This window comes from Osmerus mordax, chromosome 12, assembly GCF_038355195.1.
Source record: "Osmerus mordax isolate fOsmMor3 chromosome 12, fOsmMor3.pri, whole genome shotgun sequence".
Lineage (NCBI taxonomy): Eukaryota > Metazoa > Chordata > Actinopteri > Osmeriformes > Osmeridae > Osmerus > Osmerus mordax.
Genome location: NC_090061.1, coordinates 18496014 through 18508443, shown reverse-complemented (window position 1 = coordinate 18508443; position 12430 = coordinate 18496014). Strand labels below are relative to the sequence as shown.

General features: G+C 57.5%; 1 non-coding gene and 2 pseudogenes across 1 annotated transcript; all 3 read right to left on the bottom strand.

Annotated features, from left to right (window-relative positions):
• Positions 1-5034: 5034 nt before the first annotated feature.
• LOC136954781 (U2 spliceosomal RNA) lies at positions 5035-5098 on the bottom strand (annotated as a pseudogene).
• Positions 5099-5930: 832 nt separating this feature from the next.
• LOC136954770 (U5 spliceosomal RNA) lies at positions 5931-6048 on the bottom strand. Its single transcript, XR_010878133.1, has one exon. It is a non-coding gene; the product is annotated as a U5 spliceosomal RNA (small nuclear RNA).
• An 827-nt stretch (positions 6049-6875) lies between these two features.
• Positions 6876-7024, bottom strand: LOC136954780 (U2 spliceosomal RNA; annotated as a pseudogene).
• Positions 7025-12430: the final 5406 nt, after the last annotated feature.

The following is a 12430-nucleotide window of genomic DNA, read 5'->3' as shown; positions in this document are numbered from 1 at the left end:
CGGCCCGCGGGCACACCGAGGTCCGTGCCAGGCCGTGCCGGTGCATGATCTCACGCACCGGCAGGCCCTTGTGGAGGCACAGCCAGTTCAGGTCCTTGAGCCCGTTGTCGAGGCCAGGCAGTTGCACAGACAGCCAGACCGTGGCAGGGAGCCCCACCACGGCCGGCGCACAGACTCCCCGCCTCAACTCCGCATACAGGGCCCTCTGGTCCAGGCCCAGCACCGGGTCTCTGGCCCCGGGGTGAGCACGGAGCCATTTGGCCGCGTGGCCAAAGTGCCAGGGCAACTGCTCAGCCCGGGGGCCCAGGTTGGACCACTCCAACAGATGCCTCGCCGGATACGAAAAGAAAAACCGCAGGAAGTGCCCAGAAGGGTGCAAGACCGGTCTGGACAGCTCTCCCAAAAGAAAACAGACAAAGACACAGTCGAGCTTCAGCGGGAAGTGAGGCACGTCCCTCCCCCCCTGACTCACGGGGGCCAGCATACGACGCCTCGCCACGATCTCGTACCTCCCCCCCCAGAGGAAGCGGAAGACGAGCCGGGTCAGAGGACGCCGCATGCTGGCCGGCATGGGATACACATAAGCCAGGAAGAGGAGAGTCGGCAACACCTCCATCTTCAGGACCAAGACCTTCCCCACGAACGTCAAAGTCCTGGCTTTCCACAGGGACAACTTCCGCCCGACCGCTTCCAGGCGCCTGGTCCAGTTGGCCGTGGCGCACTGGGCCGCCTCAAAGTGCACCCCCAAGATCCGCAAGGGTCCAGCACTGAGAGACAACCCCCCTGGTACATCCGTCCTGTCTTTCCAGCGCCCAAAGTACTTCACGGAAGACTTAGTGAGGTTCAGCACCGCACCAGAGGCCCTCGTGAAATCCTGGAAGATCTCCAAGGCTCGGATCAGGCTAGCGTCGCTCCCCAGCAGCAGAGTGGTGTCGTCTGCGTACTGGGTCATCTTGACCCGTAGGCCCCCGCTACCTGGTACCAGTAACCCATCCACACCAGGGTCGGCCCGAATGGCCGCCGCCAGGGGCTCCATGTAAAGGATGAACAGCAGGGGTGAGAGCGGGCACCCCTGCCTGACCCCCGAGATCAAATCAAACCGCTTCCCCAAGTGCCCATTAATGGAAACAGTGCACCCCACGGCAGAGTACAAAGTACTAAGCCACCCGATGAAAACGTGCCCTAGACCTAGCCTCTCTAACACCCGAAACAAAAAGCCCCTGTGGACCCTATCGAAAGCCTTTGCCTGGTCGAGGCCGGCCACCATCAGAGGCAGCCCGCGGTCCTCGGCCCAGGCTATGGCGTCCCGGAGCAGCTGGAGATTCCAGCGCACGGACCGACCCCCGACCCCACAGGTCTGGTCCTCGTGCACGACGTATGGGAGTGCCGTGCGCAGACGGTCGGCCAAGACCTTGGCCAACAACTTGTAGTCTGCGCACAGCATGGTCAACGGCCGCCAGTTCCCCAGATCCGTGCTGTCCCCACTCTTATACAAGAGGGACAGCACCCCGACGGCCATCGACCCTCCCAGGGACGCCGTGCGGAGGACCTCGGTGAGGACCTCTAGGACCGCCGGCCCGACCACACCCCAGAACCTGAGGTAGAAGTCAGCCGGCAGCCCGTCGAGGCCCGGCACCTTCCGCCGGCCCATGCGCCGCAGGGCCCCCTCCAGCTCCTCCAAGGACAGCGGTGCCTCCATTGCTTCCGCCACATCTGGAGGCGCCCGCCGGGTCAACCCACTGAGGAAGACCTCGCCAAAACCTGCGTCTACCTCCCTGTCGCTGAAAAACGCACGGTAGTGGTCGGTGGCGACCTCCACCATACGGGCAGGCTCCGCTACTATGCGGCCCTGCGGGTCCTTCACCCCCGAAAACACTGACCTCCCCTTCGCCTCCCTGACCGAGGCGAAGAAAGAGGCCGAGCACGCCTCGTTCTGCTCCACGAACTTCTGACGCGCCCTCAGGAGGAAGGCGCGAGCTCGACGCTCGTGGATGGCCCTCAACAGGGCCCTGAGAGCGGCGCAACGCTGCACGTCGGGGGACACCCCCTGGTTTCCCCAGGAGTGCTCCAGCTCCAGCTCTTTCTGCAGCGCCGCGGTCTCCGCCCTCTGGGCCCTCGCCTCCCTCCTGCAGTGCCCCTGGATAAAGTCCCGCAAGTGGGCCTTAGCAGTCTCCCACCACTCGACCACCCCTGCGAAGAGGGGCTTAAGGCCCACGAGGCCCTGAAAGAAGTGGCCCACGGAGTCACAGAAAGCCTGCTCCTCCAGGACCCCCAGGTTCAGGCGCCAGTACCCCGGGCCAAAGACCGGCACCCGGGCCCGGACAGTCAGCAGGACCCCATCGTGGTCGGAGAAGAAGACGGGGAGCACCCGCCCCGACACCGGCCCCAAGGACCTCGGCAAGAAGACGTAATCTATACGCTTCTGGACCCCACGGGAATTACGCCACGTGGGACCATCCAAACGCGGGGTAGTGCGCCCACCCCCATCCACCAGCCCGTGCCCTTCAAACAACGCCCTCCATGCCCCTACACTACCCTCACCCGTGCCCCCTAACTCCAAGTTAAAATCCCCCCCCACCACCAGCGCCCTGTTGGTGGCGCAATGGGGAGCCACACTCCCCACCAGCTCCTCCATCTCCACCCTCCCCTGAGGACCGTAAATACAAATCACCCGCATTTTAAAATCCCCCACCGTGATGTCCGCCCCGATCCCCCTCCCCTGCATCACCGTAAAAGAACCCTCCACCCGGACCCCCCCCGACCCAAACAAAATCCCCACCCCCGAAGAATGAACCCCTCCCACGCTCCACACGGCCCCTCCCCTACCCCACTCCCGTGTGAAATCCCGAGCGTCCCCCCGGTCCCTCAAGTGCACCTCCTGCACAAAACAAAATGTGAAGTCCAAACCCCCCAAAAAAGAAAACACCCCCGCCCGCTTGACCCTGTCCCTAAGCCCCCGGACGTTAAAAGTGCCCACAGTGACCGCCATTAAACACCCAAAAATAAAGAAACCCCAATACCACCCTTGTGAACCCTATAAGTTATATAGGTCCCCCTCCGACTCCGTCCCCTCCGACTCCTCAGCCTCCATCATTTCTGCCCAGGACGCCGGCATCGGGTTGGGGCCCCCCTCCCCCACCCCCTCCCGCTCCAAAACCACCCCCCTCCCCAGCACCACCTCCACCGGGGTCCCGGGCCGCTCCTCCTCCTCCGACTCCTCCACCACCTCCATCTCCCCTCCCTCCTCCCCCCCCCCCCGGACACCCCCTGCGAGGCCCCCTGTGTGGCCCTCCCGGTGCCCCGCACCTTCTTTGCGGCCCCCCCCGCACCCAGAGTCCCCCTGGGGTCCCCCTCCAGGACCTCCGCCTTCCTCCGGCTCCTCGTCGAGGACGCCGCACCCCCCCCGATCGACCTCGTCCAGCGCCCGCTGGAGGCGCCGCAGGGGCTCCAGCCCGCTCTGCTCCTCCGCCCCGACCCGCTCCACCGTGCCACCCTCCGCGGGCCCCGGTTGCCCAGAAAAGAGGGCCTCGAACACGCCCCCCAGGGGGCCGGGGGGGTCCTGCGCCGCCGGGACCTCGTCCAGGGCCGTCACCAGCGCCAACAGTCCCCCCCCGTCCTCCCCCGGAGCAGGAACCGCCGCCCCGACTGCAGCCCCCGGGGCGCCCGACACGCCCGGGTCGGCCGGCACCTCCGACGTCCCCGGCTCCTCGACCTCCCGGGCCTCCGCCGCCGGGCCCGCCGACCGCCTCACCCGCTGCTGCTGCTCCTCCTCCGTGGCCCCCCCGGGCCCCCCTGCTGCGGCAGCGTACGACCGTGCTCTGGTCGGGCACCCCCGCCACACGTGCCCCCGCTCCCCACAGGCGTTGCAGGTCTTCGGGGCGGTGCAGTCCCGCAGCAGGTGGCCCTCCACCCCGCACCCCCTGCAGCGGGGCCCCGGGCAGGCGGCTTCTGTGTGCCCCACCGCTCGGCACCTCCGGCAGTTGGGGGGCTGCCTGGGGTAATGGAGATACCCCCGGTCGGCCCCCACGGTGAAATAGGCCGGGGGGTGGCTGAGCCCGTCCACGCCCTCCGGATCCTCCCCCAGCTGGATCTGAAATTGCCTCCTGCCGACCCAGAACCCGAACACGTCCCTGACGTGCCTGGCCGCCGAGACGACCGTCCCGTATCTCGCCAGGGTGGCGACGATCGCCTGCTCAGGCACATGGGGGCTAAACATGGTCACCGTGACCACCCGGAGGTTCTGCCTGGCCAGGTCCACCACCTCGTAGTGGCTTCTGCTGCCCCAGAGCCCTGCACCTGGCCAGGACAGATGCTGCTATGGGGCCCGTTCTCAAGGTCAAATCGAACCCCCTCTCCGGAACATTGTCTTGGAGGCACAGGACCTCGGCCGGGGTGAGCCGCAGCAGCCCCATCACCACCCCCCTGGTGAAGTCATCCCTCACCAGCCTCTTTGTTGCAGGGTCCTTCCAGGTAAACCGGAGGGAATCCTTCATTCCCTGCTCTGGGCGACGCAGCCTCCTGGCCCCGTCCCCTCCGCCTGGCGCCCCGCTGCCACCGGGCACACCGCCGCCGCCGCCTGGCGCCCCGCTGCCACCGGGCACACCGCCGCCGCCACCTGGCGCCCCGCTGCCACCGGGCACACCGCCGCCTGTTGCTCCGCCGCCGACCGCCGCTCCGCTCCCCGGTGCGCCTCCGTCTCCGACCGCCGCTCCACCAACCGCTCCCGTCGCTCCCCTGCCGCCGGTGCTGACGCCGGGTACCCCGACGCAGTCCGCCACGGACGTAACGCCAGCTGCAGGCGCGGGCGTCCCGCTGACCCCTGCAGCTCCGTCGACCCTTCCGCCCTGGGCCCCGCTCGCCTCTCCTCTCTCCTCCGCCAGTGACCGTGCCCCATACACCGCTCGGCCCCGATCACTGGCACCACCGACTCCGCCCTCCGACCCGCCACCGGCCATCACCGCCACACCGCTCTCCGCCAACGCCACTCCGCCGCTCGCCGCCACCGCCGCACCACCGTCCTCGGCCACCGTCTTCTCACCGTCGCTTTTGATAAGAACAGATACTACACTTGATCTTAGCCAAAAGGCCGAGAAGCGATGACCGCATTATCGGACGCCCCCGGCGCGCGGACCCTCCGTGCACCACCTGGGCCGCTCGGTCACCACACCGAGAACGGCCGAAACCACGGAAGCGGAAAGCCGAGGCCAAAAGCCGCAGGACAAGCAGGGAGGGACGGAAGCGGAAAGCCGAGGCCAAAAGCCGCAGGACAAGCAGGGAGGGACGGAAGCGGAAAGCCGAGGCCAAAAGCCGCAGGACAAGCAGGGAGGGACGGAAGCGGAAAGCCGAGGCCAAAAGCCGCAGGACAAGCAGGGACGGAAGCGGAAAGCCGAGGCCAAAAGCCGCAGGACAAGCAGGGAGGGACGGAAGCGGAAAGCCGAGGCCAAAAGCCGCAGGACAAGCAGGGAGGGACGGAAGCGGAAAGCCGAGGCCAAAAGCCGCAGGACAAGCAGGGACGGAAGCGGAAAGCCGAGGCCAAAAGCCGCAGGACAAGCAGGGAGGGACGGAAGCGGAAAGCCGAGGCCAAAAGCCGCAGGACAAGCAGGGAGGGACGGAAGCGGAAAGCCGAGGCCAAAAGCCGCAGGACAAGCAGGGACGGAAGCGGAAAGCCGAGGCCAAAAGCCGCAGGACAAGCAGGGAGGGACGGAAGCGGAAAGCCGAGGCCAAAAGCCGCAGGACAAGCAGGGACGGAAGCGGAAAGCCGAGGCCAAAAGCGGCAGGACAAGCAGGGACGGAAGCGGAAAGCCAAGGAAAAGGCAACAGAATTGAAACAGCTACAGAAGAAGCAAAGACAAAACCTGCCTTACCCGCAGGCACGCACCTAACCCCAAAGCCAACCTCACCCTGCTTTTGTCACACGTCCATCAGGCTCTGCCCTCCCTCGGGCAAAGCCTCCCAAAAATACCACGTTCCACTCGTCGGCGCTCCCCTCCACGGAAGTCTTTAGTAAAAGGCGAAAGGCTTGTGCGTGCTGAAGGGGAACCAGAGCTTCGATTTGAAACGACCCAAACGGCCTACCCCCAACCCCTCCGTTGGCCCTGACTCACCCGTCCGCGGGGGCGAACCGGGGCGAACCGGGGAGAACCGGGGAGAACCGGGGCGAACCGCATCCTTCTCGGGAAAAAAAAGGCGCGGAAACGCCACGGGCCGCAGAGGGGCTCGGCCCGCCCGCTTGGCTTTTCTTTCCTTACCGCACTTTCTCCATTTCATTGATGGCTTTTTCTCCATTAAGATCCGTACGTGTTTATCGTATGCGCCTTCCAGCCAGTCCACTCCGTGTTGGTGTCGACTGACACGGCGATAAAAAACTCATTCCGATTGCCTTCCAGTTTTTCACCTCGGCCCCGCTGAATGTCAGCCAGCTCGCTCTCTCTCTCTCTCTCTCTCTCTCTCTCTCTCTCTCTCTCTCTCTCTCTCTCTCTGTCACTCACTCAGTCACTCACTCACTCAGTCACTCACTCACTCAGTCACTTTTATTTTATTTTTATTTTTTTATTTTTTTTTATATCTAAAAGGGCGGGAAAACGCCACGGGCCGACAGGGCTCCGCCCACACCCCCTTTTCACCCCGTTTTTTTGGTAGGGATCGCTTGTTCCGCTTTGTTGGGGGGCCCCCCCCTTTTGAGGGTTTTTTGACCCTCACCCCAAAAACCCTAGCCCTAACCTAAACCCCTCTCCCCCAAACCTCACTCATTCAGACATTCCCTCCTTCCCTCCCTCCTTCCTTCCTTCCTTCCCTCCCTCCCTCCCTCCCTCCCTCCCTCCCTCCCTCCCTCCCTCCCTCCCTCCCTCACTAGCTTTTCTCTTTGACACGCTTAGAAAGATTGCACCCTTCCCGGAGACGCTGCAATACCGGGGCGATGCGCGGAGCGGACGGAGCGAGCCCCTGTTCCGACTCCCTGTTGCAAAAATCCGTTTAATATCCAATAATTTCACGTGAATGTCATACACACGTACACACAATGCATATGGCTGTTCTATTTTATCTTTGCAGGTTTTGCCCCTGTCCAGACCTCCATGTATGCCAGAGGAAATGTGTTTCCTAACCAGCCAACGCTTCATCAACTCACTGAACTGGATAAGTATAAGCTTTGCCTAAAACAACAGGTACAGTGTGATATGGTTTGGGATGTGTTATGTTTACATTTCAAGACCCTGGCCTCTTGTGGCTGTAGGGTCTTGTAGCTTCAACAAGCCATTGATTTGAAGGATGTTGTGTACTGTACACAAACACACACACACACAGGTACATGATGTTGTATAACAAACTGTTTACCTCTCGGGCCCTGCCCAGATTGAGGAGAAGCACCTTAAGCAGGCAGAGGAGAGGGAGAAGCTACGCCTGGAGGAGGTGAAGGAGGAGAGGAGGCTGGCAGAGCAGAGGGCTCAAATCAAGAGGGAGTTTGACGAGAATCAGGAGATCCGAAGACTCAAGGAGATGAAGGTCAGCTGGGCACTGATTGGCTAAGAGGGATTTGGCAGAAATTAATTTTTATGCGTTTGCAATATACAGTATACAACTTATCTTATTTGGACCACACACTCTTGAATAACAATGCTAAACAATCTTGATAGTAGAATTGGATTTTTATGGTGTGGAAACACTTGACGTAAGGGTAGATTTTAAGCGAGTGTAACATATTCTTATGACTCAGCTGTTATTAGCTAAGTAAAGTTTGGTCTTCTTGCAACAGAAAACGGACAAAAACAAGGAGCTGGTCCATCTTGCAGAGGAGCAGAAGAAGAAAGCGGTGGAGAAGAAGAAAGAGCTGGAGGAGGAGGAGATTGCTGCTGGGAGGATGCGCTATGAGAAAGAGAGACAGGCGCGCATTCAAGAGGTGAGAGGACAACAAAACTATATTAGAAAGATTTGAACAAACATAAATATCAGTATGATCCCCATCTTACTGTCTATCTGCAGGTGCGAAGGGAGATCTCGCCCCCCATCCCCACCCTCCAGAAGAGACACAGGACCCCCCAGTCCACCCCCAGTCCCCCCAGCATGGACAGTAAACGCGCCACCACCCCCCTGTCTGTAAGTTACCCGCTTGCATAAACCATAAACGTACTATGGAGAACATCATCTGAAAACAGGTAGAAACAGATGTCTCTGTCCCCCACAGACACCTTTTAGGAGTGTTCTCTTTCAGGAGTGTTCTTTACATTTACATTACATTTATTCATTTAGCAGACGCTTTTATCCAAAGCGACTTCCAAGAGAGAGCTTTACAAAGTGCATAGGTCACTGATCATAACAACAAGATAGCCAAAAAACATCGCGAGTAGCCAAAACATGAAGCACACATTGTGAACAACCAAAGTAAGTGCCAAAGGGAAGAACCATAAGAGCATGTAGTTAAACAAGTCACAACCAAACAACATGAACAGCTATAAGTGCAAGTGTACCTGTGGGAAAAAGCAAGCAACAGTAATAAAACAATATATCACAGCGAGAACCAAAAATTTAAATCAGTTACCACTAACCACAAGAGCAACAAGTCTCTAAGCAAGAGTCATTGTGATCCTTGAGGAAACTAACATCGGGTCAAGCGAACCGTTCCTAAGTACCGTTGTACTCCCGGAACAAGTGCGTCTTGAGCCTTTTCTTGAAGGTGGAGAGACAGTCAGTGTCTCTGATGGAGGTGGGGAGTTGATTCCACCACTGGGGGGCCAGACAGGAGAAGAGCTTGTGTTGGGACCGGGCGGTCTTGAGCGGTGGGACCACCAGGCGGTTGTCTGAAGAAGACCGTAGGTGGCGGGTGGGGGTGTAAGGCTGCAGGAGAGACTTGATGTAGACGGGTGCAGTCCCGTTCACTGCTCGGAAGGTCAATACCAGGGTCTTGAATCTGATACGGGCCATGATAGGTAGCCAGTGGAGAGAGATGAGGAGCGGGGTAACATGGGAGCGTCTGGGTAGATTGTAGACCAGGCGGGCCGCCGCGTTCTGAATCCTCTGAAGAGGGCGGGTTGCACATGCTGGGAGACCAGCGAGCAGAGAGTTGCAATAGTCCAACTTGGAGAGGACGAGTGCTTGGACTAGCAGCTGGGTGGAGTGCTCAGACAGGTATCTCCTGATCTTCCGGATGTTGTAGAGGGTGAATCTACACGACCGGGAGACCGCAGCAATGTGGGCCGTGAGGGAGAGCTCGTCGTCCATGGTAACCCCAAGGTTCCTGGCAGAGGATGAAGGGGTCACCGTCGCAGATCCCAGGGTGATTGAGAGATCGTGGGAGATGGAGGGTTTAGCCGGGATGATGAGAAGTTCTGTTTTGGCGAGGTTCAGCTGGAGGTGGTGCTCGGTCATCCAGGCGGAGATGTCTGTGAGGCAGGCCTCAATCCTAGCTGAGATCCCCGGATCGGTCGGGGGGAACGACAGGTACAGCTGCGTGTCGTCAGCGTAGCAGTGGTAGGAGAAGCCATGGGAGGTGATGATTGGTCCAAGTGAGGTGGTGTACAGAGAGAAGAGGAGGGGTCCAAGGACGGAGCCCTGTGGGACACCAGTGGAGAGCTGGCGAGGGCCCGACAGTTTGCCTCCCCAGGAAACCTGGTAGGATCTTCCCGACAGGTAGGATGAGATCCACTGGAGTGCAGTGCCAGTGATGCCCATCTCAGAAAGTCTGGCGAGCAGGATCTGGTGGTTAACCGTATCAAACGCTGCAGAAAGGTCCAGCAGAATGATAACGGATGATCTGGAAGCCGCTCTGGCAGACTGGAGGGCAGTGGTGACTGAAAGGAGGGCAGTCTCTGTGGAGTGGCCAGTCTTGAAGCCCGATTGGTTGGGGTCAAGCAGGTTGTTCTGAGAGAGAAAGTTAGACAGTTGGTTAGATACAGCACGTTCAATTGTTGTCTTTGTGACTCAGCTGTTATCAGCAGAATACAGTTTGATCTTCTTCTGCAACAGCAAACGGCCAAAAACAAGGAGCTGGTCCGTCTTGTAGAGAAGAAGAAGACAGAGCTGGAGGAGGAGGAGATTGCTGCTGGGAGGATGCGCTATGAGAAAGAGAGACAGGCGCGCATTCAAGAGGTGAGAGGACAACAAAACTTTATTAGAAAGATTTGAACAAACATAAATATCAGTATGATCCCCATCTTACTGTCTATCTGCAGGTGCGAAGGGAGATCTCGCCCCCCATCCCCACCCTCCAGAAGAGACACAGGACCCCCCAGTCCACCCCTAGTCCCCCCAGCATGGACAGCAAACGCCCCACCACCCCCCTGTCTGTAAGTTACCGCTTGTATAAACCATAAACGTACTATGGAGAGCGTCATCTGAAAACGGGTGTAAACTGATGTCTCTCTCCCCCCCACAAACACCTTTTAGAAGGGCTCTCTTTCAGTGCCCCAGTCCCAGACACCCTCTGTCCCAGCTGTTAGGAAGGAGCTGGGAGCTGCAGGTAACTCACACACAAAAACACGAAATGTTCCATATAGCTGGAACCAACACATTGTAGATTATTTGTAACTGGTATGTGATGATTGTGTGTGTATGTGTGTCAGGCTGCCTACCAGAGTACAACAGGGAAGTGCTCTGTAAGTTGACTGCAATCCGTAAAAAGCTGCTCAGAGAGCAGAAACGGGTGAAGGGCCAGATGATGCGCTCAGAGTGAGAGGAGCTGGACTCACTTGACAGGTAACACCCTCCACTACTGGGGCACTACTGCAAAGTTTAGGGGAGAGTAGAACAGAGTTTGGTCATTAAGTAGGAGACGCTAAAGCTCTCTATGTGGCTTAGGATGGAGGCTTCCGGGGAGCCTATCAGACTTCCAGATGACTACATGCTGTCAAAGTGTGGTCGAAGAGGGTGGACCCAAAGAACATGGGGAAATACTGACACACAAACATGAAGACACAAGAACGTGACAAGGACTGTCAAAGGGAGCGACTATATCACACACACCGACGATGGCTAAGGCCGAAACGCGTCTGTTAAATAAACTGCTCACAAAAAAGCAATGAGACAAGCCTGAGAGTGCGTTTTTTTACTTTAAGTTAATAGTCTTTTTCACTCGCACCCTAAATCGCCTTTATTTTGGAAGTAGAGCGCGCCTATCCTTACAAAAAGCAACTATATACACACACAGAAGGACCAAACTAGACAGGGGAAACTACGACAACGAGAGAACTGACTACAACAAATGAGAAAGCTGAAAACCTCACACTTGACAAGGCACAGACACAGAAAATCTGACCTCCAGGAAGACTGGAAACACTAGGGAGCATGGAAAACACACGAGGGAAGACCTGGGGCAAGACCGTGGCCGTGACACATCCTCCAATCAGAGTCAGCAGAGCGGGCCTGGGACCGTGAACGCCACAACTGGACCAGGAGCCGAGTGCACCAGCTGGGCTTACGCCTGGGTGTGACGCTACGTCCGACGTAGAACTGAAAGTTACGACTAACTTAAAGTTACGACTAGTGCACCAGTTAGACTTAAGCCCTTTATGTGCGGCACCTGGGTGTACATTTTACGCCTAGTGGGGAGCAGGCGTAAATTGGAAAATCGGACTAATATCCATGGTAATTATAATGTACAACAGTTTGATCGCGTTTGATGCAGCGCGTCTTGTTTATAGGCAACATATGGAAAGGACATTAAGGCGAGAAAAAGTTGTCCGTGATCGCACAAATCCACTGTTAATTTTATTGGTGATCGATTTCCAAGCTGATTGTTTCTGTTTGTTTGTGTTGATATTATTACATTTCCCCGTGAGCACGCTTCTATTCTGAGTAAACAACTCTAGAAGTTTTCTAATTTCTCTATCAGTAAAATGTATTTTCCTTTTCTTTCTTTTTTAAATCCATGGCTTGTTTTGAAGGGAGATAGGCTAGCTAAGTGCGCTTTGGATCTTAAATGTGTTGCTTGGCAACGATCGCCGCTTTCGCATTTTCACAAGGACGCGCATCTTAAAACCAGGCGTAGCTACGACCGTGGCGTGTCAAGCTTGGTGCACTGGGTGTAAATTCAAATCACAAAGTCGGACGTAACTAAGACCGACGTAGGAGTTAAGACCAACTTTTTTACGCCCAGCTGGTGCACTCGGCTCCAGGAGACTTCCGGCTCTGAAGCAACATTGAGGCCGTGGTGACAAAGCTGGGACTATTGCTGACTGACGATTATGGCGTGAAATTAGTGCCAGGAGAGCGAGCTCTGTAAAAACGATTTGTAACTTGCAAGAAGGATTTGTGTCTCTGTAGAAAATGATTTGTGTACTTGCAAAAACAAGTTGTGTCTCCGTAGAAGAAGGAAAGATTTGTGTACTTGCAAAAAAGATTTGTAACTTGCAAAAAAGATTTGTGTACTTGTAAGAAAAAGTTTTGTGTCTCCGTAGAAGAAAAAGATTTGTGTACTTGTAAAAAAAAGTTGAGTCTCCGT